The sequence below is a fragment of the Neodiprion pinetum genome, chromosome 6 (assembly GCF_021155775.2).
Source record: "Neodiprion pinetum isolate iyNeoPine1 chromosome 6, iyNeoPine1.2, whole genome shotgun sequence".
Taxonomy (NCBI): Eukaryota; Metazoa; Arthropoda; class Insecta; order Hymenoptera; family Diprionidae; genus Neodiprion; species Neodiprion pinetum.
Genome location: NC_060237.1, coordinates 4,385,310 through 4,409,951, shown reverse-complemented (window position 1 = coordinate 4,409,951; position 24,642 = coordinate 4,385,310).

Genomic DNA, 24,642 nt, shown 5'->3' with positions numbered 1-24,642 from the left:
ACATCGACAAAATACGCAACCCTGAGCCTGCACATCACATCTACGACAATGCGAATGATTTCGGAATTCACGTAGACTTAACGGGCATGGAAATCGGAATAGAAAAGTTGACGGGTTATACATAATGAAATATACTTACATATATAGGCAGTGAGTGGAGAATAAAATGAGAAGAAATCTCTTAAGCCCCTTAGCGAGGCAATACGAACTGATTTCGAATCAATATTTAATCATGTAGGATTTGCCTCTGCCACGCAGCAGCGCCCCCTCGTTCACTCCGCCAGTTTGATTCGCATGGCTTCTTCGCGTATTTTTCAGCTTAAATTTTTATTTCAAACGAAAGCTTGCGCTCGAAAAAGAAATAGGAAAAAAACTGAAATATTTCAAAAGACAATTCGATTTTGAATTTGAATTTATTAACAAAAATATACATCACATTGATACATTCCACATAGATTTATACAATATCCGTGCATGAATGGCGATGTGAGAAGATAGTACAGAAAATGACGTGAAAAAGTTGTAATAATATTTCGTAACAAAAAATTCATTATAGAAAAATATAAGCTTAAAACTGAAACAGAAAATTTAAGTAACGTATAGGTTCTAGCAGTTAGAGTATAGACGATGAGAGATAGTGGTAGAATCATACACTCTGTGATTAACCTTAGAAAAATTTGTCAGCTCTATAATTGATTCGTGAAATTTAGTTTAATCACGCAGATATCTAAATTTCGTTGTCAATGACGAATTGAACCCATGACACCGGAGGTCGTATCGACGTCCGATAGGCTAAGTATTCCATGTCGCAATCTCCTCGCAGTCACAAAGAGAAGCCTCGAAGTTCAACAAGTGAGGTTGAGATCTGAGTTGCGAATGTCGAGGAGAGGGTGGAGAGACCGACGACTTCGAGAGGGCTGGAGGGCTGCCTGGGTTATGGTGGTTCCGGTTAGGCAGGGGCCACTTAGCTGGCATTCGTATGCAGATGGACCGTCGCTTAATTAGAGGATGCTAAATACCGACTTTGTCGGCTGCGCGGAGGGGCGACGAGACGGGTGGTTGGCGATGGGGGTGAGGGGGAGGGGAATGCTCTTCGTTCCAATGTTCGTAATCGCCTGTAATCTACCAGGCTGGTTATGCGTTACGAACGACTTACCAAATCAGTTAGAAAGTGCGACGGTCCCTTCTCTTCCACCTCGTTGCTCATTCCCTTCAAAGGGGATGAAAGGGAGGAAATATACCGATCGTTCTCTATGTATCACTCTGCCATTGAACGTGTTCAAATTGTGTTTAAAAATAACAGATTTCAAGGGTAGTAGGAATAAGGGTGGTTGTGAATTAATTCTCACGATTAGCATTGAAGAATTTTTACGTGATGCGATTCTACAAGTATGAATATTATTTATTCGGAGAAAGTTTCGGTGAAATTTCCATAAGACAGGCGATAAAAAACAAAAATTCAGTCAGTTCAAGTAACGAACTAAATAACTTGGAAAACTCGAATGACAATATTCTTACCAGAATTCTTACTCCATGGTGGAAAGTGTGTCTATATAAAATTTTAGCCTTCTACAATTAAAGCTATACTTGTATTGTTGAAAGTTAACCTTTCGAAGAAATCTTAGAGAAAATTTCGTAACGCTCAAAACGCTTTGTTCACGAGGCTCAAATTTTCATGAAATTCTTATTTCAGGGTTCCAGACAAATAGTCAAAATTTCAAAACCATTTATTCAAAGATGCAAAACCTTTTAATTTCACCGAAGTCTCCTCTCAACTCTAATCACTGATCGTGAACAATTGACTTTCCTGATTTATTTCTCTGTACTAAAATTATTTCGCTAATTCGTATACAAAAAATAACATCAAAATACAATTGCTAACAAATAGAACAAAACAACACACATCTCTTTCGTTACAAATATTTAGTCAGATTAGAAAAGGAATTGAAAAAAATTTTCAAAAACCGTTCTCAACTAAACAGTACAACGCGCGGTCGTGAATTTAGACACTTGAAGAATAAGTTATTAGATTTTAACCAATTATCAGAAATGAAATCGGAGGGGTTATAATTCTGTGAGTGTCAGCGGCACGTGCTCTGAAAGTGAAAGAAAGAGAGGCACGGAGAGCGCGCGCTCTCGCGTACCGCAACACGCCTCGGCAGAAATGACGTAATAATTAATGGCCACGTATCAATTAGCGAGGAGTAAAGAGCAAGGGGGTGGAGGGTGGAGGGTGGAGGGAACGGCAGAGGGAGAAAGGGGCAAGGGAGGGGGGGGGAGGGGGAGGCGGATATTCCACAGGGTGGGTTACACCCCGGGACGACGGCAGAGTCAGTTTTAAATCGGTCGGTATTGCGCGGGAGAGCCGCACCCTATTAATTACCAAAGGGTTCATCAATTATATTCCGTGGCGCGTGCGATTTTTGACACGCTAACGTATCGCCCGGCCAGGTGTCACCCCGGTTGCACCCCGACGCCAACGGCGAAACGAGGCGTCGCGCACGATCGAAGCTCGCATCGTTCTCTGACCGACCGAATTTACCTATAGACATATACAGGTATGTATACCTACTGCAGCGAGTCAAAATATTGTCCGTTCGGCTAAACGCCCCTGCACACCACATGCGTATATATATATCCGCTCGAATTTATTGCTCGAAATTTGCAAAATAGAAGCTTCACGCCTCGTCGCCCACCGCCAACGAGCTACGGGGTGCACGGGGTGATTATTTTACGAATACCGAATGGACCGAGAATCCCGATCGCTTGGCCGAGACGATTTTTTCAACCCGGAATCGAAAGGCGGCTACAAACGATAGTCGTGAAAAAAAAAAATACCTCGTCCGTGATGACGTGATTTTAGGAGACGAGATCAGCTTTGAAGCGAGCAGGATTCAACGATAGATACAATTTCTACGGGGCAGTTTGCGAATATCAGATATGCGCGATGGTTTTTCTTTATTCTCACGATTCTTTGAGCGGAAAAATTTGCCAGCGCGTATAATATTCCACGTATACCGTTTACCCCGAATGGGGGTGATGCTTTATTGCATTGGGTCAGGGTTACGACGCTATGAAAGAAATTAAAATATTGAACTGCGTAAACGGGGAAAGGAGTAGTATAAGCCACGCGTGAGAAATACAATGATAATAAATAATAAATTGGCAATAAAAAGAAGCGATGCAGACGCCGTTCGCGCGGTGGAGAAAAAAGAATATTTGTCAGATTTTCTTCGGAGAAGTGTCTCGTAGGTGTGCGAGTCGGTACGTATGTACGTGCGAACCGGGATTAGGAAATGGAATTTCCTACCGTTGGAGCAAAACAATCGAATAACGAAAATAAACTGAGATAAATTGGGAAAGCCCCTTCTTTGAGGCCTTTCCTTTTTTCTCCGCGCCTCGTTTCGCATCCCTTCTGCGTCACGATGCGTAAATCATTATGGGGAAAAAAAAATATTTTCCCTGTGTATTTTGTCTCTTTTTTTTCTTCCCCCTCCCCATTCCATTCCGCTTATCCTCACGGTGACAAATCCGGCATCTCGCGAAGGATAATACACACAGAATTGATTGCAACGCCTCATCGAACGTGCGTGCGTCAAACCGAAATAAGGGATGAAAGTCGAGGCTGGATTTTGGCCCGGTACGAGCCGGCGACCCTTATTGTTCAAAAGTAGCGTGGGACTCGGGATGTAAATGGGACTTGAGAATTTCGCCCCAGCTGTAGGCTTGGGTTTCGCTCAGTTTTCACCGGAGCGCGCGTCTGGAGGAGCTGCAAGCAAAGACCACGGGTTTATTTATGGCCCCGGATTACCGCAAGGCCCTTCGGTAGGGTCTTCTTGCCAGGGTTGATTTCCCGCTGCAGGTGCCAACCGCCAAGAAACGCACACCGACCGGCGGAATGTCGATCCACGCCTCATCTCGTCGCGACCACCCTCACTTTGTACTTGCCCGCGTCTCTACGTCGGTAATTCCTTAAGCCCGTTTTACCAACACGCGTAGTTACGCTGCACTGCGGTCAAGGGTCATCCGAAACAATGGACCTTGAATCACGTCTTGGAGAGAAGACGCGCCGGGATTAAGACCGCGGTTTCTACTCCCCAGGGGATGACTGGTGCCGTGGAAAATTAAGGATCCTTTGTCGAATTACATTTTTTCCTTTGCAAAAAGAAACTTCCGAATATTCCGTAAAATACATTACGCACAGTTTGAAAATTGACTTGGTCAAATTATGAAATACTTGTATGACAAAGAAGAGCTCCGGTGAAATGTAAAAAATAACGAGCTTTTCGTTTCTGAAATGTTTAAAAAAGATGTAACCAAAAATTCCTTCCGACAAGATTCAGATTATATAAGCATGCATCGTGAAAAAAAGTTTGAATCGTTATTTCAAAAACGTATAACAAAATCGAAATTTCACCGAAGTCCCTCCTCAATTGAACGTGCTGAATATAAAAAATGCTAAGAAGAAGAATTGCGAATTTTAACTTTTTCTCGAAATAATCGCTGAGTATATTTTTTGCACAACTGCTTGAATAAATTTTTAATCGGTGAAAAATCTGTGAAAGTCACAGTGAAGCTAGCTGAACGCGACCAAACAAATTGTCTTATGATTCTCAAAACCGGGTGAACCAGCATCAACTCAGATTTCCGCCGAGAGCCTCCTTACCAAGAGGTGAAACACGCTTGTTTATACGGGCTAAGGGCTCGAAGGGGTGGAATGGGTTCGGGGTGAGCGCAGAAACACTGGTAACTGCAAGGAAGAAGGGATGAGACGCGGGTGAAGACCTGTGCCAAGAGGAGAAGTAGATAAAGAAAGGGGTGGTTGGCAAGATGGCGGAGGAGTAGAGAGAGAGAGAGAGAGGGAAAGAGCCGAAGGGTTGGGAAACGCGTGGCTCGCGGCTCGTACAATTTCAACCCTAACCGAGAAACTTTTCTTTTTAACCCGGCAAGCCTCTTATTGTGAAAGACAATTCCGAGGACTAGCAAAGCACGCGTCTGTTTCCTCTGTCTTTGCCCTTTTCACCGGCACCAACAGCAGCAGAAGCAGCAGCAGCGAGATCCCTTGGCCAACAAATACTACTTTCCTCATTTCACCCCGTGCTTCGTCCCCCTTTTCAACCCTAGGCCAAAGCTAAGCAGACGCGGTGGTAGATCCTTGTTTTTCCTTATCGCGTTTTTATGCTTCCCTCTTATTCTTTGCGGCGGTAACACGCCCACAGCTATTTTCCCCACTTGTCGCTACTCACCCATGTCAAATTCGTCAAGTCTGTTAAATTTACCGCGGGATTCATCCCGGCTTTCCCGAAACCCAGCGCCTCGTATATCTCCGTTACCTGAGTATTACACAGACTTTCGCTTCGCCTGCGGTGTGCTGCTTTCGTATAACCCGTGCAGAACATTGCATTGACGATATAGGTTCAGTGAATCAAAGCAGTCTCCTGTACGAGCCTACGTGTATCACTCGTCGGCAGATCTGGAATTAAACCCGACGTTTGTCGAGCGCGAAATTACGATTCAACTAGTGTGAGCAGTGACGAATAACGTTCGGGTTAAAATTTTGATTTGTTTTTTTCCCTCCCCTCTCGTTTGGTATAGCAAAAAGCTTGCGGAGGACGGTCAGTAGCACAGATTACTACTTTCGAAAGATTTTCACGGTGCGTAATAGTCGATTTGCATTTATATTAGTGTTCATCGAGCTGTAGACAAACTTGCAGAGAGACGAGAGTCTCGCTCGGGTCCCTCCTCGACAATTTTAACAGCTCCTTAACCCCCTGGAAAGTTTAAACCTCTCGAGAGATTTCGCTTAAGGGAGCTTTCCAGTGTGAAATTTTCAAAAAATCGATTTTTTTTTTTTTGCTTTATCGAATAGTATACACTCTTCCGAATATTCCCTGAAATTTTCATGCCGAAATTCAGATTATTTCGGTTACTGTACAGCATTTCTTGGTAGAAGGCAACGGAGCGCTACAGCTGCCGCGTCGGCCGTCTGCCCGTGCGACTGTTATTTCTATTGTCTCGTTCCTACCTGCACGTACATGAACTTGGCTCGCCAATTGTCGAAAATGTGAATTCGGACTATTGCATAATTTGCCGTTAATTAGTCGTAAATTAGTCGCGCAATTTATTTTTTTGTCGCACTCAATTTTGAAAAAAAAAAAACGGATGGCGTGCTAACTTTTCAAAAACTTAGCGCGCCATCCACCAAAATAACGCACAGCGAGCATCATTCGTAATTCTGACTTGGTTGATAATTTGCCAGAAATAAGCCGCAAATTAGTCGTCGAACTTTTGTTTTTGTCGCACTCAATTTTCAAAAACAAAAGCGGATGGCGTTCTGATTTTTCAAGAATTTAGCCCGCCAACTACCAAAATAACGCACAGCGAGCACCATGAGTGATTCTGATTAGGTTGATAATTTGCCGCAAATAAGCCGCAAATTAGTCGTCGAATTTTTGTTTTTGTCGCACTCAATTTTCAAATACAAAACCGGATGTCTTTAGAATTTAGCACGCCATCCGCTTTTTTTTTTTTAATTGGGTGCGACAAAATAATAAGGCGTGACTAATTTCCGGCTAATTGACGGCAAATTATGCAATAGTCCGATTTCATATTTTCGATAATTAGCGAGCCAAGTTCATGTACGTCCTACCTGCTCGTCGTTCAGTTCGATTTCGACATTCAAAATGGATAGATGTACGAAAGAGGAATGTGCGTGGCAGGATAGAAAAGGCTCGAGAAGCGGACATCCGCGAAATAGACGAAAAAGATCCGGTGGTTTCAAGGGAACAAATCGACACGATATCGAAACGAATCTAACGTTTGCGAGCACTTCGGCAGCAAAAATCTTGAAAAAGAGTCCAGAGTTTGAAGTCCGAATCGATCAAACGTTTAGCTACGTGATTTTGGAGTTCTTTTTGGTTTTCGGCGCTCTTCAGGAACTGTTGAAGTGCAAAAAGTGTAATAGCGACGTGAAGTTTTTTAAAAAATCGATTCGCGGATTGGGCTTTAAAATTTGTGTTCAGTGTTCGTGTCCAGATCCGGCCGAGATAGATTCTTGTCCTTTGATAAAAAATGCTTATGAAATCAATCGTCGTTTCTGCTTTGTCATGCGATTGGTCGGCATCGGCATAAATGGCATTAGAAATTTTATCGCCTTGATGGATTTAACTGCAAACTTCAATAATAACACCTATTATGGAATCGTAAAAATCCTGCAGATTGCAGCGAAATCAATATACGAGGCCGTCGTGAAAAAAGCAGGTACCGAAGAGAAGGAAAAAACTTTGGAAGCAGAAAATCGGGGCGATATTCTGACGGTGTCCGGTGATGGATCGTGGTCGAAACGCGGTTTCACGTCGCGCATGGGTATCGTGTCCGTGATTGGAAAATATACCAACAAAGTTTTGGATGTTGCTGTCAAATCAAGCTTCTGCAAGGCTTGTGTATTCTGGAAAGGACAAGAGGGAACAACCGAGTACGAGGCGTGGTCTGAGACGCATGAATCCGAATGCAACGTCAATCACGAAGGCAGCGCGGGAAAAATGGAAGTCGACGGTATAATCGAAGTATTCAAGAGATCAGAAGAATTGCACAACGCGAAATACGGTTTCTATATAGGAGACGGCGATACAAAAACATTCAAGATGTTATTAGAAGCCAAGCCGTACGGTGACGATTTGACGGTAAAAAAAAAGGAATGCGTTTTGCACGTGAAAAAGCGAGTATATAAAAGGGGAAACGAAGCAAGAAAAAGGTTAGTTCAACTAAAAAAGGCTAAAAATCAAATCGAAGACAAGGCAATGGAGAGTGAACCGAAAAAAAAAGGATCTCGTTCGAGTTCTCCGAAAACTAAAAAAAATCAAACAAAAAACACTGCTGTTGAACCGAAAAGAGCGCAATTGACGTTAAAATTATTGACAAATCTCTCGGAATATTATGGCTTGGCAGTTCGTCGAAATTCCAATTCCGTGGAAAATATGAGGAAAGCCATATGGGCTACATTTCATCACAAAAGCTCAACTGATGAAAATCCTCAGCATGAGTATTGCCCTCCGGGAGAAGATTCGTGGTGCGAATGGCGCAAGGCCGAGGCCACAGGAGAGGAGTACACCCATCCACCAGCACTCGACGAAGACGTACAACAAGTTTTAAAACCGATTTACGATGATCTAACAACGGAGGATCTCTTAGAACGATGTACGGGCGCGAACACTCAAAATAATAACGAGAGCTTCAATCACTGTGTGTGGCAACTAGCCCCAAAGCACGTATTCTGCGGCAAGCAGATAGTAGAAATCGCTACGCAGTGTGCTGTGTGCACCTTCAATGAAGGTTACGACCCAATTTTAAAAATTTTGGAGACGATGGGATGCACGATAGGGCCGAGCGCCGCAGATTTCGCCGCTAAATACAAGAATGCGCGCATCACCCAAGCAAACCGCCGGGCGTCCCTGGATAGCAAAGAGGCGAGGACAGCTCGTCGGATTGAACAATCCATTGAGCACGATCTTTTCGAAGAAGCAGAAGGGATATTGTATGGACCTGGCATCGCTGATTGACCGTAAGTAAACGATTTACCTAAAATTTCCTCACTTGAAACTTTGAACGCGTTTTTCTCGAAACAGCATTTTTCAAAACGGTGGCCAACTTGGAGGGCAGAGTTTTAAAGCTATCGAGTTGAATTTTTTACACAATATTCTTAACGTCATTGTTTATCGTGCTATGGAAGCTTTTTTTTTTTTTTTGACATCTTCCTATTTTTTTGTAAAAAAAACTGCCAAAAAAAAATGCTAAAATCGATACTTTTTGTTCAAACCGGCGCCATTTTTGCAAAAAAAAAAAAAAAGAAAAAAGCTTCCATAGCACGAAAGCCAATTATATACCGATCAATAATCTTTTTGTGTTTTTTGTCTCAGATCAAAATTGTGACCCCCAATGTGGCCACCACATCCAAGTGCATTTTCTGCAACAATTGTTTCATCATTTTTATAGATACTAATTAATAAATAAATCGATCTTTAAAAAATTGTTTTGTATTCTTCAATACCCAATTAATATACAAAAAAAAAACCAGACCGATTAGATTATTTTTTCTTTAAAAAAAAAAATCGCGAAAAACAGCGATTTTTCGGGCTGTCACACTGGAAAGCCCCCTTAATCGGACGGAATGATTGCGAAGATATATGGACACGCGTATATAGTTTTGCCCACAGGGATTAAAAGTTGATCGCCTCCGTGTCGGGGGCTGGCCTGTTAATTCGCCATCTGATACTCGAGAAGCCCCGAATGTCTTTTTAATTTGAAATGGGAACTGCACCGCTACGGGGTTCGGCCCCGCTTCACAATGGGGACCAGCCAAAGAGGCGGAAAACTGTTTAGAAATTAATCCATCAGTCGCGTGACTTTTCCCATCGGATTTTACTCGGCGGTTCTTTTTCTCATTTTTCCATTTCACTCGTACGTGCTTCTTTCCGTCTTTTATATCCGTGGCTGCGTTTATTTTTCAAAACTTTCGAGAACTGAGAGAAGCGTATCTCGTCGCGCAAGAGCCGGTGAAATATATCGCGCGGCAATTATCCTACCTCGAGTGAATCCTAGGTATACGAGGATATCTGTGACCCGGGGATAATGCGAACAGCTGATAAATTATAATCTCTTAATTGAATCGCGCGGTTTAATCAACTATTAACACTGATTTACGTTAATGGCAAAGTTTTCACGGCAGTAAATCAGTACCTAGCCCTATTTCCATCGGTGAAAACATGCCCTCCACCTTCCGCCTCGCCATGCCGCAGAGTTCGTCAAAACCACAAGACTCAGAGAACTTATGTAATACCACTGTTGTTGCGTAACGTGACTAAAACTTCTTCCGGTGGTAGCTGGAAGAGATTTTCATTCGCGTAATGAATCAGCGGCTGTACACGCGGTGAGTAAAGACGGAGCGAAACCTTTTTGGAAATATCAAACTTTCGAGAAGTAGGAACTTGAACCGTATCGTCAAATCTCTGCTACAGCAGTGATATCGCGTTCATAGATAAGCGATCGACGGTGCCGAGGCAACATTGACATTGAGCTGTAATCCGGCGATTTAACGCAAGACGAACTCCGCGCCTGTAATATATTACAAAGAGATCGATAGTAATTTACTCGTCAAAACTTTCCGGCTGAGGGTTAATAAACCCCGGCACGCACAGCGCAGTCCCGGCAGTGCCGAGGGTGCCGGGATCGGACTGACAGCTCAGCCCGGTAATACAGGAACGTCCTTCGTAATCAGGCTTAAGTCGATGACGCCACGGGACACGGAAAGGCGTCAAACTCTTTGGCAGAGTGATTGGTCGATCTAATTATCGCCGGCTTACTTCGCCTGACGCACTGCTTTACGGAGCTGCCTCTCGTGTTCTCCCTCGTCCTCTGACTCCCTCCCACCCCATGAAACGAACTGCCAGGAACGATTCCACGGCCGCAGAGCGGGCAAACAGTCACCCACCATGCACTGTGCACATAACCAACCCATGCAGCACTGCATCGTCGCCAATTGCTGCGGTATAGCCTGCAGTAGCCCGCAACTGTAGAACAATGCCGCTGCACGGTGGTGAACAGAGACCTCGGGGGTGGTAGTAACTTTATGGCTTTCTATAATTCACGCTAAATTTTAACCGACTCTATCTACGCGGGTGTAACTATCCGTACCTACTAGACTTGGTCACGCTAAATTTACGCAACTACGCGGGTGTTATCCCAAAACATCGATTTTCGTCGATCGGTGGTGTCGTTTTTCAAGCCCAACCCCAATCAGGGAGGGATTTTATTCGGGATCGGCGGTGGAAACATATTTTCGATTCATTTCTGTTATCAAGTTGACGCTTCTTTCCACGAATGTCAAAATTTAATTAAATCACGGTTGGGTATTATTCTTACAATTTTCGAATTACCGCAAGAACTGATTGAGTCTTGCCGTTCCTGGAATAAGTATTAAATTATTACTAAAGTTGCGATTCGTCTAGTGAGTCCGTCTACCTAATCCCGTTTCTGATAATGCACGCTACGAAAAACCCTCTTTTAATTTTATGGTCAGGGAAATTAAGGGACGTTGCCTCTGGACACGTTTCCTTTTAAGCTCTGCATGCGGAGGATACAAGTAGGTACTTGAACCGCGAGCACAACAAGACCGTCTAACGTGACTTACTCGATAAAGATTCGTCTGAGAGTATGAATATTCAGAGGTAATAAATAAAATTATGCAGCGAAGGGTCGCCTCGTAGACCACTGCAGGTACAGAGACCCGAGCTGACGGTACGTGATGTTCGTAATATTTAATTGTAGGTACTAACACGGAGTCCCTCTACTTTTGCGGGGCTGCGATTGGAGAGAGGGTAGTGGTTAAATTAATCGCAAAACGTTTTGAAAATAGTAAAACAGAATAAATCTAGAGCATTATTATCGTGCATACGACGTAGTTGACTAACAATCAGCGATAATTGATCAACACGGGGTAGTTTTACGCAAGTGTAGCCAAACTTAAGACTCTATATTCGAATCGAACTTTTCCTCAATTTAGGATGAATAAATAAACAAACAAAGATCGTTTCATGAGAATATGCAAAATTTTTGCAACGTCTCTCCGCCTGTCTGTGGTAGCACAGGCGAGTTTCGCTCCGGGTGTAATTCGTGTATAAGGTTGGGTAAGGATGTTTCCTCGCAATTACGCGCCGAGTTTCGTCGTCCCGCTATTTTACGACCCCCCAGCTCCTTGAATGCTGTCATCGTCGTAAAGTCAGAGTCGGTAAGTCGGCACGAGTGTCGAGCAGCGTGCAATGCGAGTCAAAAATCTTAACGTTGTCGGTGGTTGAGAGGCGGGGATTTTACCATTTTTCGTGTTCACCTGCGGAATTACGATCATGTCCGCGAGCTGCGGATTTCGGGGTGAAATTTTTCGATCTCATTTCTCGATTCGCGGGTGAAATTTCACCAGTCAAAACAATTGACCCGAGCGTGTTTGCGAGCAAGTGGAATAGCCACACCGAAAGAATATGGCTGGAAACTGTCGCAGCCTCTCCGGAGTGCAGATCACGTCTTGACCGCGCCTCGTCCCCTGGATCTCCCGGTCTCAGCAGCGGCCGCATCACCGTCGACTGCTGCTCGTCGTACCGTGAACGAGCTTGATTGTCCATATTGTCCACATTGTCCACATTGTCAAGCTGCAGACCTCGAGTTATGGACCGGCACCCGTGAGTCAAGGCAATCGGCCGCCTTCCCCCGCTTCCAGTTCGCAGATAACAAATCGCCCCTCGGACGGACGATCCCCGTGCAGTTTACCGGAGGTAAATCAAGGTGTCCGGAGCGGATCGATAGCCGCGTTAGGCGAGTCAAAGCTAGAATTAGGATTCCTCCGGCTCGCGAGAAACGGCGAGGAAAAATCTCGCGACGAGACGGCAGCTGCTGCAACGGCCAACGTCCGCGAACTCCACCTCGGGACTGTCCAATCACGGCGTCAGGGGACTTCCGATGGTTCTCCATTTCCGTCGGTCAACCCTGTGCGGGGCCTATATTCGACGTGCGGAGCTGCGAGGCGCGGTTAGACACCAACGTCTGTGGAGGTAACGCGACGGAAGTCGCGCAATAACGGGCAAACCGTCGAAGGATAATTGAAAGGCATGCGCGAGGAGCTTGCAGCCCATAAACAGGGCGACGCAACTTCTTACAACACTGCGCTGATATACGCTCCGGTACAGTGGATTCGAATCGCTGCCGGATCCTTATTGCGAGACACACATCACGATACCGGCTGCCGGAGAACGCTAACCGGAATTGAAGGGTTTTTCCGTCTGCGACGGCCGAGCGGCGGAAGTGAGCGGTACGGAAGAATCGGACGGACGTTCCGGTCAAACGGCCAATTAGGAGGGGCGAGCTACCTACAGCCGTTGAATTGTTCCGGGTCATTAAGCGGTGGCAGGTTCCTCGTTTCCGGGGAAAACGCAACCTCCGCTAACTCCGGATGTTATCGTATTTGGAAGACCGCGTTGCATGGCAGCTTTCACACTCGGTATCCACAGCCGCCTCATCGTGGACTGGCAGAAGTTGCCGCCTCCGGCTCCTTTGCGGTACTCTAATAGCGGAAACTTATTACCCCACGAGCCACACGCTCGAGCACTACACTTCCATCCCGACGAAGCGGACGGAGGTCCACCACCTCGTTATCGGACGGCAGAGTTTGCTCAGCAGTCTCTCAGACGAATTACCTCGTCAGGCATACGTAACGATGGTGGTTTTATCGTAGCCGTACCTACGGCCAGCCCGACTCGAAACCGAGGTCCGTTCGCTCTTGGTATCGAGAATCGCCGAACGAGCTGCACTGGCCTATAATATAAGTGAAACGGTGATTTCTCCTTCACACCGCAGACAACGGCGGAAGTGGGCAACGGCACCGAGCAAACGACGCCTTCGGTCTCGTCCTCGTTCTCGATTTTACACGTCGTTCGGAAGGGGGAGGAAGCGAAACGGGGACATCCTCGTTAGCTTTCAACCCCTGCAGCGACCCATCCACTCCCCATGCTGCCACGGTCAGACCGTGCGGCTGTCAGAACTCCCGGTTGAATTCGTTTCCGTAATTCCCTCCAATCAGCCGATTGTCGAGGCTAAAACTATTGTGTCTTTTGACCCCCTTCTTCTCGTTTCACCCATAGTGTAATGGGGGTGTAGCTAATGGGAGAGGGAGGGGGGGGGGGGGGAGGTTTCACGAGAAGGCGAGAAAGTGCGGTCAATCGAGCGATAACGCTCCATTGTGTTTTAAGAGTAGTCGAGAAGACCCATTTACCCTCTGCACTTTTCGGTCTCTTTATGTGTACGCGGAGAAAAGAAGCACTCTCAAAGCGACGCTGTGCCTTAGAGAAGGAGAGATTTTTTAAAAACCGTAGTGTAATAATATAGTAATAATAAAAATAATAATCGGAGAATGGAAGAAATTTCACGAAAGAGAGGAGGGGGGGGGGGGGGGGGGGGGGGGGGGGGGGGAGTGGATTGTTGTTAATTAGACGGGAACAGGTCGGAAATCACGTAAGTGGCCTGTGAATGGGAATCGTTACGCGCGGATACTGCAACTTTTTCACTTGAAAAACGTAAAAAAAAAATAATAATTTATAATAAGAATAATGACAAAAGTTTTGACAGTCAATGACCGCCCTGAATAATTATGCCTGTTAAATATGCGGAAAGAGATGGTGAAAGAGATGTATACAAAAGTGAAATGAAAATTCAAAACACTTGAAAACTTTGCGGAGGGAAAATGGTAGAGGGTGCCTTCGTTCCAAAGTCATTCATCTTCACGGTACTGCGGCTATGGAGGAGCTGGAAAAAGGACTTTTCAAAAGATAACTCTGGATATTCGCCAAACGGCCTGACCAGCTAGATTTACGCTGTGTTTACGATCGTAAACAAGGCCTACGATTCTTCGCAGACTTGACATAACCCCCGGTAAAACCTTACATGCTTGATCCCACTTTTCCTGCACCCTGGACTCCTGATTCTCGATGTGCCGCACGTGAGATAAAGCGAGAAATTTATATTTTCCATGTCGAGCCACAGCTGAACGGTTTTCCTCAAACTTCGAGTACCAATCTTTGAAGCTCTATATCGAGTTGGAAGGAAAAGTGTGCGCAGCGACACCGGCGCGAATTCCGGCGAAATCTAATACCCATGAATGGAAATAGGGAAAGTGCGGGGCGGGGAATCGGGACATCTAGGATATAACGCTGGCTGCACAAAACCCTCTTGAGTCAGCCGCGGCTCGAGCAAGCGGAACCCGAGCTGCTGACTAATTCCGTGCTTGGCTAGTTTAAAGTATCTCTCTCCAGTCTATCCCTCCTCCTCGCCCGAATATATCTCACCCCTCGTCGCTTCACCCGAATGCAATTCACCCATCCGTGCGGTGCACCAGCCCCAAACTTGTCGCCCGACTGAAAATTCGCTACCCAACTGCGCCGAGCGACATACGTATGCCCGATATACCTGTGCTTCTGCTTAAGGAAAGTCCGGTAACTGTTCGACAGGAAGTTCCGCAGCGTGAAACAAAGTGGTAAGAAATCTTTCCGCACAGCAAATCAGCCGAACGTAGCTGAGGAATAATTTACCGGAATGCAAATAGATCACTAGCTACCGTCTCACCTGTGCTCCAGTCGGAGTAACATCACCCCGAAGATAGGTGCCTTTCACCCATCCATCTTTCCTTCCCTTGAGCAGGCTCATTTACATTTAAATGAAAGCCCAGCAGGGATCGTTAAAGTATCCTTCCAACTTCGGAGTGTTTGGCTTCTGTCATTTCGAACCTATCGGGGGATTTCAATGCGGTTTCAAATGCCGGAAGAGCGAAAGACAAAGAGAGAGAGAGAGACCGAGCGACATCGCTAGTCAATCGTTTCTGCGAAGCGTGGATCGAAGGTCGAATAACATATTATATTCGGATCGAGTAGTCGCGTTCCACGAATCAATTTGTTCTTAAACAAATCCCATATACGTACGTATAAGGAGATTCCTGTGGCGAAAGCTGATTTCCCGATCCTCGTCTCCCACGCAGGCTGCCAAGGATCGCAAATTAATCATCTCTCGAACCGCATAATTTGCCCGAAGTCGGAATCTTATCCCGTGAGCCCCGGTAATATCTAATACGCGTAACCACCAGCGCGTGCGTCGGTGATTATCCATCCATAGCTACACCGTATAACGTAGGGGAAATTCATTGATGTATGGTTAAGTCATACTCGGTGCCATATGCGTGCCCGAAATAGCGAACGGTATAGACGCGGAGAGCGCTGAACCGCTGACGTATTTCCGCATTATGGCGTCGTTGGCGTATTCATCGATGGATACCCTGCTCCGTAAAGTGCCGGGGTCGATCTCTCCGCGTTCTAAATGGTGCGACGGACGAGTTGATGGGTCGGCGATTCTAATGTTGGAATCTGGAGCTGACCAGACTCGGCCATTATCATGGGTACCGCTTGGAATTGTAGAACAGGGTGGCATTCACACAGCGAAATACTTTTATCGAAAACCCCAGCGCCGGTGGGCCTCATTAATTATGCAAGAACAATTTCACGCTCGGATGACAAAGGCCTGCGGTCACCGGAAACTCGGTATAGGGCCTCGAGTTCTGGCCAGTTACCGGCCGCCCAATGTCCATCATCTGACCCTATGGAATCCGAATGGAAGAGAATTCCTGGATGTTTACAAACGGACATACCGCGCGTCGGGGTATTAATTGTAGTCCGATTCTCTCCCCGGTTGAGGGCAATAAAATAATCATAACAACAATCAGCGTCGCAATTAAACGCTAGGCAGACGTCAAAACTGACGTTGTCGCGTCACGGATCCCCGCAGGACCTTCAAACCCTGCAGTTTGTAGTCTTTGGAAGTTTCGTAGGCATCGCGATGTTCCAGCTCAATTTTACCCAACGTCTAGGACCCTGGGATTGACTGGCATGGCATGGACTAGGATACTCATGGTTCTAGGGTGCTAAACGAGGTGTAACCACTATCCCGGATGACAGGCTACTCCCGGTGCGTCGGTGCGATAATCTATCACGATTGAACGCCGAGTGGAAATCTTTTTCCACGCCGTAGACATAGCGGGGTAGGAGAATGCGAAATTTCAAGGGTTGCGTGTCTTGGATATCGTTCCGCATCGACCTGCAAATGGCTGCATGCTGCAGCAAGGGAGAAGCGAGAGTTGAGTTGACGATAAATCAGCCGTCATACACTTTTCTCTGAGATTATCATTTGCGTCCCGCGGTGACTGCATTACGCCAAGATCGCTTCCTTTACTTTCCTCTCCTTTCTCTCCTCCATATCTCCTCGCCCCTCGCTCCCTTCTCCGCTTCGAAACCAGCCCCGTAACTTATTCGAGAATCTTGATAAACGGCTCGATGTACTTCTCCTGGCGTTGGCTCTATTATTCTTACCGCAAGTCCAACGTGTGTAGACGCTGCAGGGCTAAGGCCACGCAGTCTTACCGCGGAGTCAAGTAACTCACTCTCGCTCTGGCTCCCTCTCTCTCTCTCTCTCACTCTCTCTCTCTCTCTGTTCTCGTCGTCACTTTCCGACTCACCGCGGTGCCAAGTATTATACCTCACGCCATGTACTGAACTCAATGATTCCGGCACCCTGCAACGACCCATAAGACCAACAAAACTCCCCTGGAACGACTGTCGTTTAGTAACAAATTGACGATTAGAGCACTCCAAGATTTTCAGGGTCACTTGGAGTCATTGGTGATCTCAGGTCGACGGATCCAGCGCGTGAAGAAGAAGTTTTGAAAAGTTAAACATCCTCCGGAGTTCGCGGTTTTAATTTTTGTCCTAAACTGACATCAAAGCAGACGAATGCCGGTGAGATTAATGATCGGCTTACTACTCGGCAAGTCAGCCGCGAGACTATCCCGTTAGATCTGTCTCTTGAATGGAGGCATATGAATAGGTGATGCCCTATACATGAGAAGCAACCAGCCGAGGCAAAAGCAAACACAAGGCACGTCTGCTTGTGCAGTGTTATCCCGAGGGAGCAAGCCAGGGTGTCGATAATTTCGGTCATCCATCACCCCCTGACAGCTCTGTAAATGCTGCACCAAGGTAGCAAATTCTACTCCAAACGTACGTATATACGTCACGTGCAAGCTCTGGTCTACGACGAACGCCTCACTCGGCCAGCTTGCATGTATTTCTCGAAGCAGTTTGAGATAGGTGAAGAATATTTTACAGACCTTCGATATAGTTTTCTTCCGATTCATGGAATAATTTAGGCTTGAAAAGAGTGACGTACAGCTTTTAAGCGTGAGTCGGATACCCTCGTCTTCTTGATTGCGCTACTCGGATCGGGCAGAGAAGCGCGACGAGTGTCAGATAGGCACTTGTAAATGGGGAAAACCCTTGAAAGTTGGCTAGAGTTGTTTACGAGGTTGGAATATCGCTTCGTTGTCGCCTGGCCGCAATTGGGTTAAGCCGAAAACTCTACGAAAGCCATCTCCGGCGGCGGTCAGATCCTGGCATCACTGCAGGTGTTTGCCTAGACACTGTTCTTCCCAACGCAAATCTGAGCCAGGAATTTAGATACATTGTAGACGAAAAAAATACGCGTCAATTTTAGGAGGTTAGGAAAACGATCGGAAAGCTTCTTCGTCTCAATGGTTAAAGTATGTATAATAAGTATCAGAGAAATTGGATCGGAATAGGATATAAAGCCTGGGCTGGATTCGATTCCCTGAAATTCCCGGAGGCGTCGAAACGGCGGCGGCGGCGGCAAAGGCACCCCTATTTGCCAACTCTATTATTTGATCTTCCAGTTCATCAGAGGCTCGCGATAACCTTTGAGATTAAACGGAAAAGCGTCGGCCTCGTCACTCTCTTTCTTTCGACGAAGAATATCCCACACCGCGGTCCGACTAATGGGGTAAAGACGAAAACGATATCCGTGTATTCTCTTCGGCAGGCAACGGGTGTCGCTGATTCGGAATTTTTTTCTCTTGCTTTTCCCCCATCGAACGTTGCCGATATTACGCTGATGCGCGGAGACAAACTCCCGTCGCCCCTAATTTCGACTCTGCGCTGCAGGCAGAGGGAAAAATCTACGCCGAGCTAGGCCGAAAAGTTCTCGCGTGCACGCGTATCGAGATGGGAAGGAGAATCGGGCGGAACGTTTAAAATGACTTTTGCCATTAGCCCGAGCAGGCGGCGCAGGGTGTGCCGGGGAAATCGTCGAGCATAGGAATAACCACGCGGACGAAAACGTACGAACGAAGCGTCTGCTCGCCAAAGCGTTCTACTACAGCTGAACTAGCAGCAACAATAGCATCCATTAACCTTTGTGCAGTTGTAACTGCAGTTGCGAGATAGCGGTGCAGCACCGCTAGGCCGCTGCATCCACTACAGGCTACCGGTCCATTCGCTTATAACCATTTCGCGTAATCTCAACAAATACATTCATCCAGCGGGGTCGCCAACGCGGAGTGGAATGGAGGCTGAGTGGACCCAAGTAATTATCGCCAAGTCTGCCGCAGCGCGGTTCCTGCCGCCCGTGCTCCTAGTCTTTACAAAGCATCCTCGGACAGGATGGACTTCGGGATTTGAATGAAGGTAGGACGGGGCGGGACTCACCTCGCAACTTCTTCCGGCAATATTCGAGTAGCTAACCACGTGCGTCTCGTTGTGTCACATCTTTCAAATTTTAGACTCATTGACGGAGAAGACTTTACGACAATTAGACAAAATCGATATCTGTACGCGATGCATTTTGTTTAAAGATTTTATTCGAGAAGACACGATACAGTATTGTTGCGAATAACAAATTTGAAATTTCAAAAGAATCGTATGTGGTAAACTTGAACAAATAATTACGATAATTGTTACACTGCAATGTCACAATAATGATCCAGAAAGGTTAATTCATGCTTAAATTCCTATTTTATTACGTGGAAAACTTGACTTTAGGATTTTTCGAGTTTAGCAAAATTTTAGCAATAATAAAAATGGTTCGGTCGTCGTTTATTTCGACGATGGCACATTCCCTTGTCGTTGTTTCACCGATTCGCGTAACTCATATCACGGGAATTACGCAGAGTTTCCTTCAATTATAAAAGCTGGAAAATGATTCTACAATCTTTAACAAATAATCTCCCGGTCTAGATCTGATTTTACAAACGTAACCGAATCAATCATATTACGGTATCAAACTTTTTTGTAGAAGGAACCAAAATCTATTCGGTTAGTGTTTAAAATAATTTGAGAATATGAATATTTTTGGTTGCGTCGAAACGGGGCTTGCTGAACTGTGAATTAGCCCTTAAATCTGCTTATGATAAACAAATTTTGGCCGTTCAAACCAAACATTTTTCTAAGTGTACTTGAGCCCTACTTTCGCTTTCATCGCTGGTTTCTATGCCGAGCCTCTTAATCTCAAATAACGCGGTGCAGTCTGGTACAGATACGTTGCTACAGGTAATTACGTTATTAGAGTGGAGCGAACCCCGCGACTCACAATGATATCCGGGCAAGCCAACCACCACCACCACCTCACCGCCAACGCAACGTGCCCACGCCAGACTGGCTTTAAATTAGTATCGAGCACTGAAGCATCAAAAGTTCCGCGAACCCACAGGAGAGAGCATTTTCGCTTTACGAAGAGTCCCATTCGCTCGGTTCTCAACCCTCGGTGGTCTGAATTCCCAGCGAACAGTGTTACTCTTCCATCGATGCTCGTATTTACATCTGCTTATTCGACACCAGGCTCCCAGTTGATTTTCACCGTTGCGGTGAACGGAAGAAATAATCTACCGAGGTGTATTTTTTCACGGTGGCGAACCTCCGGTAACACTTGGAGGAGAAATTTTGCATAAAAACGGAAATTCGACTCGGGCCGCATGACTCTAATCAAGGTCCGATTGACTCGGGGAGAGAAGATGCGATTCAATCTGAAAAGTTAATCAAGAGATATGGAAAGAATCGACTGGGCGTGGGTAGGAGGAGGGACTTTTTTCCACGTTATAAGACTGCAATTTGATTTCTGCCTAAGGGCCCTTTTCTTTGTATCGAGGATTCTCCTTGTCCGATCTTCCCTTGAGATTGTACCGAACGAACCAATCGTCGAAAGGTTAATATAAATTTCTTCTACATTTACCCTCGCAGCGAAGTTATTAAGAAGTAAAGGAACAGCCATCGGGGAGCATCGGGGATATGATACCTTTACCGCCGAGACGCAGCCCTCGAGCTCCACCGCGTAATCTTCCAAGGCGCTTTGGCCCTCAGATTGATGCCTTTTAATTTGCGCTTCGGTTAAATTAAAATCGACTTAGTTCCCCGGCCTTCGCCGCTATTTTTCTCCTCTCTCTCTCTCTCTCTCTCTGTTTCTCCCTCTTTATCTCTCTCTCTCTCTATCTCTCTCTCTCTTTCTCACTTCCAAGGTTTTCTCCCCAAGACATCCGTCCGTTCGTCCGACGAGCCTACGACGAGCCGCGCGACGTTGACTTATCGCCGCAGTTTCGCTGATCCCCACGTCCGATTCCGGCCAATTCTCGCTCCCGCGACATACGTCCGTCTTTTCTCACCTCCTCCGGTCGCGTCAGCGTTATTCATTTTCTAGCGATTCATCACCACCCCAACCCCCAACCCCCAACACAGCGGCGATCCATCCGCAGACGGGAGAAGCGTCGCTTTGTCAGCAATCGAGAGGAGCTTTATACGATTAAAGTGCGGATCGTTTCAGCCTGTGTCGTCATTTTTTTCACCCGATTTCCGCCATTATTTGCCAGTATTTATCGTCGATTCAAACGGCCGTCTCTCCGAACCCCGGCGGTGATCGTTAGTCGGCTTTGAGAAAAACAAAGCTCGAGGCCGTCGACGGCGCTGCGAAAACGCGGCTCGAGGTGCCGGGTGTCGTAATTAGCGGAGTTAAAGAATCGCTCCCGTGAAGCTGCAGCGTCAAGCGTTTCCGTCGCGTTTATTTGTTTAATCCGGCGTGCAGCAGACGTCGTCGTCAGTCGGCGTCGTCTCAACCCTCCGCCTCATCCACGAGCCAGGGTGGCGACGCGACGCGCGACCGGCTCCCGTCAACTTGACGTAAATGTAGTCGTTACCTCAACCGTCAAGCCGCCGACTCTCGAGACACTCGACTTTCGCATTCCGCTACCCTCTTCTGTTCCCGGCTCCGAAGACTTCCTCCCGGCATTTTCTCTCCGGCTGCAGTGCCGCGCCACCGGAGTCAGCGTAGCATTTCACCGACGACCCCCCGACTCCTCGCTCTCTCACTTCTTATTAAATGTACTTTGTTTTAAGCCCCCTCTCGCCTAGATTGCGCCGTTTCTTAACCCCTGTTATACCTACTGTTTTCAGTGCGAATCAACCAAGTGCGTTACTACAGGTTGAAAACACTGGTTTCTTTCATTCCGGGGGGGGGGGGGTTCACCAGGATTTTCATTCCTGGCCAATTCCACAACAGCCAGAAGGCCAAACCAAACAACAGTATCACCAACAAAGTGGAGGAAATTTTATGCTCATTCAAAGTCAAGTGGGAAAATAAGTACGTAGTCTGATGCAGGAATTTCGTTTATTCAGCAAATATCATTTGTTAAGCGCACGTCGGTTCTTTCAAACTTTGAACAGTGAACGTCGAAAGAAGGTGCGGCCCATCCTGTTTACGTCGACCATGCCTCGTCAGAGATCAGCAGATCAGAGGCTGGCGGTTCTTGGCGAGTGCCAATGAACTGACCGTGAAATTCAGGAGAAACTTACGGATCGGAGAGAGATTAATTCATCAACTACTCCCGGTCGAGTTTTCTAATTAATTGTCAATCGAGGGGGTGGCGAGGGTACAAAGTGATAATCGTCGATCTAATTTGGTCCTCCTTGTCGGTTACACGTCTCTCCAACGATGGTCCTACCTGTGAGGAATTTCAGGCATAAGGCTGGCATCCCGCCGGCCCGAGAGAGAAGTAATAGAAACTCCCATAAGTGGATACCGAGCATGATCTTGTAGAGGTCGCAAAACGTGGCCCGGCTCGGATGGTTGAGTAATTCGATGTAGATTAATTAAAACAGTTCGCAACTGTTGAGGACCCTTGCGAATATTAGTGCCCGCCAGGTGGGCAGCTTTTCCCGCTTTTGGAGCCCTGGGGGATTGTAGGAGACCGACCTGAGGCTTGCTGATGCTGCTGCTGCTGCCACGCCGCTCGGGCAATAACGAAAGTGTTGTTGAACCAACTGCAGCAACTATGATCAGCTCGTGGAAGCTAAATTCCTAACACGAAGCTCTCGAACGGCGGACAACAACATCGAAAGCCAAGTCTTGCCGTAGGTGCATTTTGGTACGTTCAATAAGAGCGATATGGAATAAGTTTCTCCGTTTAAATTGACACTCGACGAAGTCACCGCGGAACGAAGTGAGATTAGACCAACGAGGGGATTGTGCTTTATGTTTCATCTTGACCACTGGAAACAGCTCTGCAGCAGCTGCGATGGTGCGGCGGGAATGCATCTACTTGGAAATTGAAATTAAAAACTGTGGAGCGCTGTCTGAAGCTCGACAAAGGGCAGCGTTGAACGAAACGCGAACTAGACGACTGACCACACTGGGTGGAGCGAAAATTAATATCACCCTATGCAAATGTGTAAATGTAACGATGCGCGTAGAAAGTGTGAACTCATACAACGTCCGTTTGAGCCTGTCAAGTTTTGACCGCGTCTCGAGCGAATCCGAATACCGCAAATTAATTTCACGAAGAATATTTCGACCGAGAAGAAATACGATCGATCGATTTTAAGGCTGCTCGAAGGATGCTCGACTTTTTCGTCAAGCATCAGCTCTCGAACGACGGTGCTTGTTATGAAATTTTCCGAAACCAGGGTCAATACTTTTTCCTGCGTGTCTGTTTCGCAGCCGGCACATGATGAAAATTACCAACACCGTGGAGTTCAAAGCGTTCCCTCGGGCTTTGACTCAACAAAAATAGCTAAATTGCCCGTTCTAACTCGCATTGAAATGCTAAATAAACGAGTGAGCGAGCTGAGCTAAACTCACCGAATAAATCATAATTCCTCCGTCATTCGTGCGCTTCCGTTAATAACTTATGGTTGGCTGTTTACGCCATCGATCTCACCATCGGCTAGTCAACTTCGTATCGATGTTACATCAGCAAGTGTTTTTTGTACACTTGTCAAATGCCGCAACCGAAGTAATTTTTACTCCGAAAAAGTGGTGTCCGTATAATCAGCGTTGTGAATGTAAATTGTAGTCTTATACACCGCTCTTTAAATTTTCTTGGGTGTATGATCTTTCGATGGAAATTTTCAGGAAAAAGTAATTCTGCAAGCTGCCAAGGTGTAAGGGAAGAGCTGCGAAGAGCATGAAAGTGTCTGCGATAAGAGGATACGACGCCGTAACGTCGACCCTTGCATCGCAAGTATACCCGGCACTTTCTAATTTGCCGCTAGGTTCGACTATCGGTATATGAAATGAAATTTTCTGATCGACGACAAAGTTCCGTTATACCTTATACTTGCATAAGGTAACGATCGTGCACTTCTATTTCAAGATCGACTAACCGCTCCGCCGCACCGGATAACTTCACAACTATGCATCATGACTATATTATACCTGAGATTTATGAAGCTAGACGACGACGGCTCGAAGACGACAAAATCGTACCACCACTAGGAGCATTAATTGTAGATGGAAGCCAGGCTGCGGTAGAATTTAAAAACTCGACACTTTGATCCGATCGATGGGCAAACACTAGTGTACGAATTTAGTAAAACAAAAGCGGATTGTGAATTGGGTGATGAAAAATGATTGAACAGCGAATCGAATCGACGCTGTCAGAAAATGCAGACACTTTGTAGGTATGCACAGTATGCATAAACGCCGATCGGGGCTTTGAGTAGACGAATATAAGTCACAGACTGATTTACAAATACCTACAACTTTTTTTTGTTTTTGCTCTCTCAATTGAAAGCTCGGTGCGAGGTTGCAACGACAGGTGAGTCGAGCCTTGAGTATATCGTTATGCCAGTCAAATTGTAGCCCTTTGTAGGCGGTAGACGGCGGTGGCTCAAAGAAACACACACCGGTCTGACCTCGTTGTAAAATATAACGTGGACTCTTAAGTTTGAA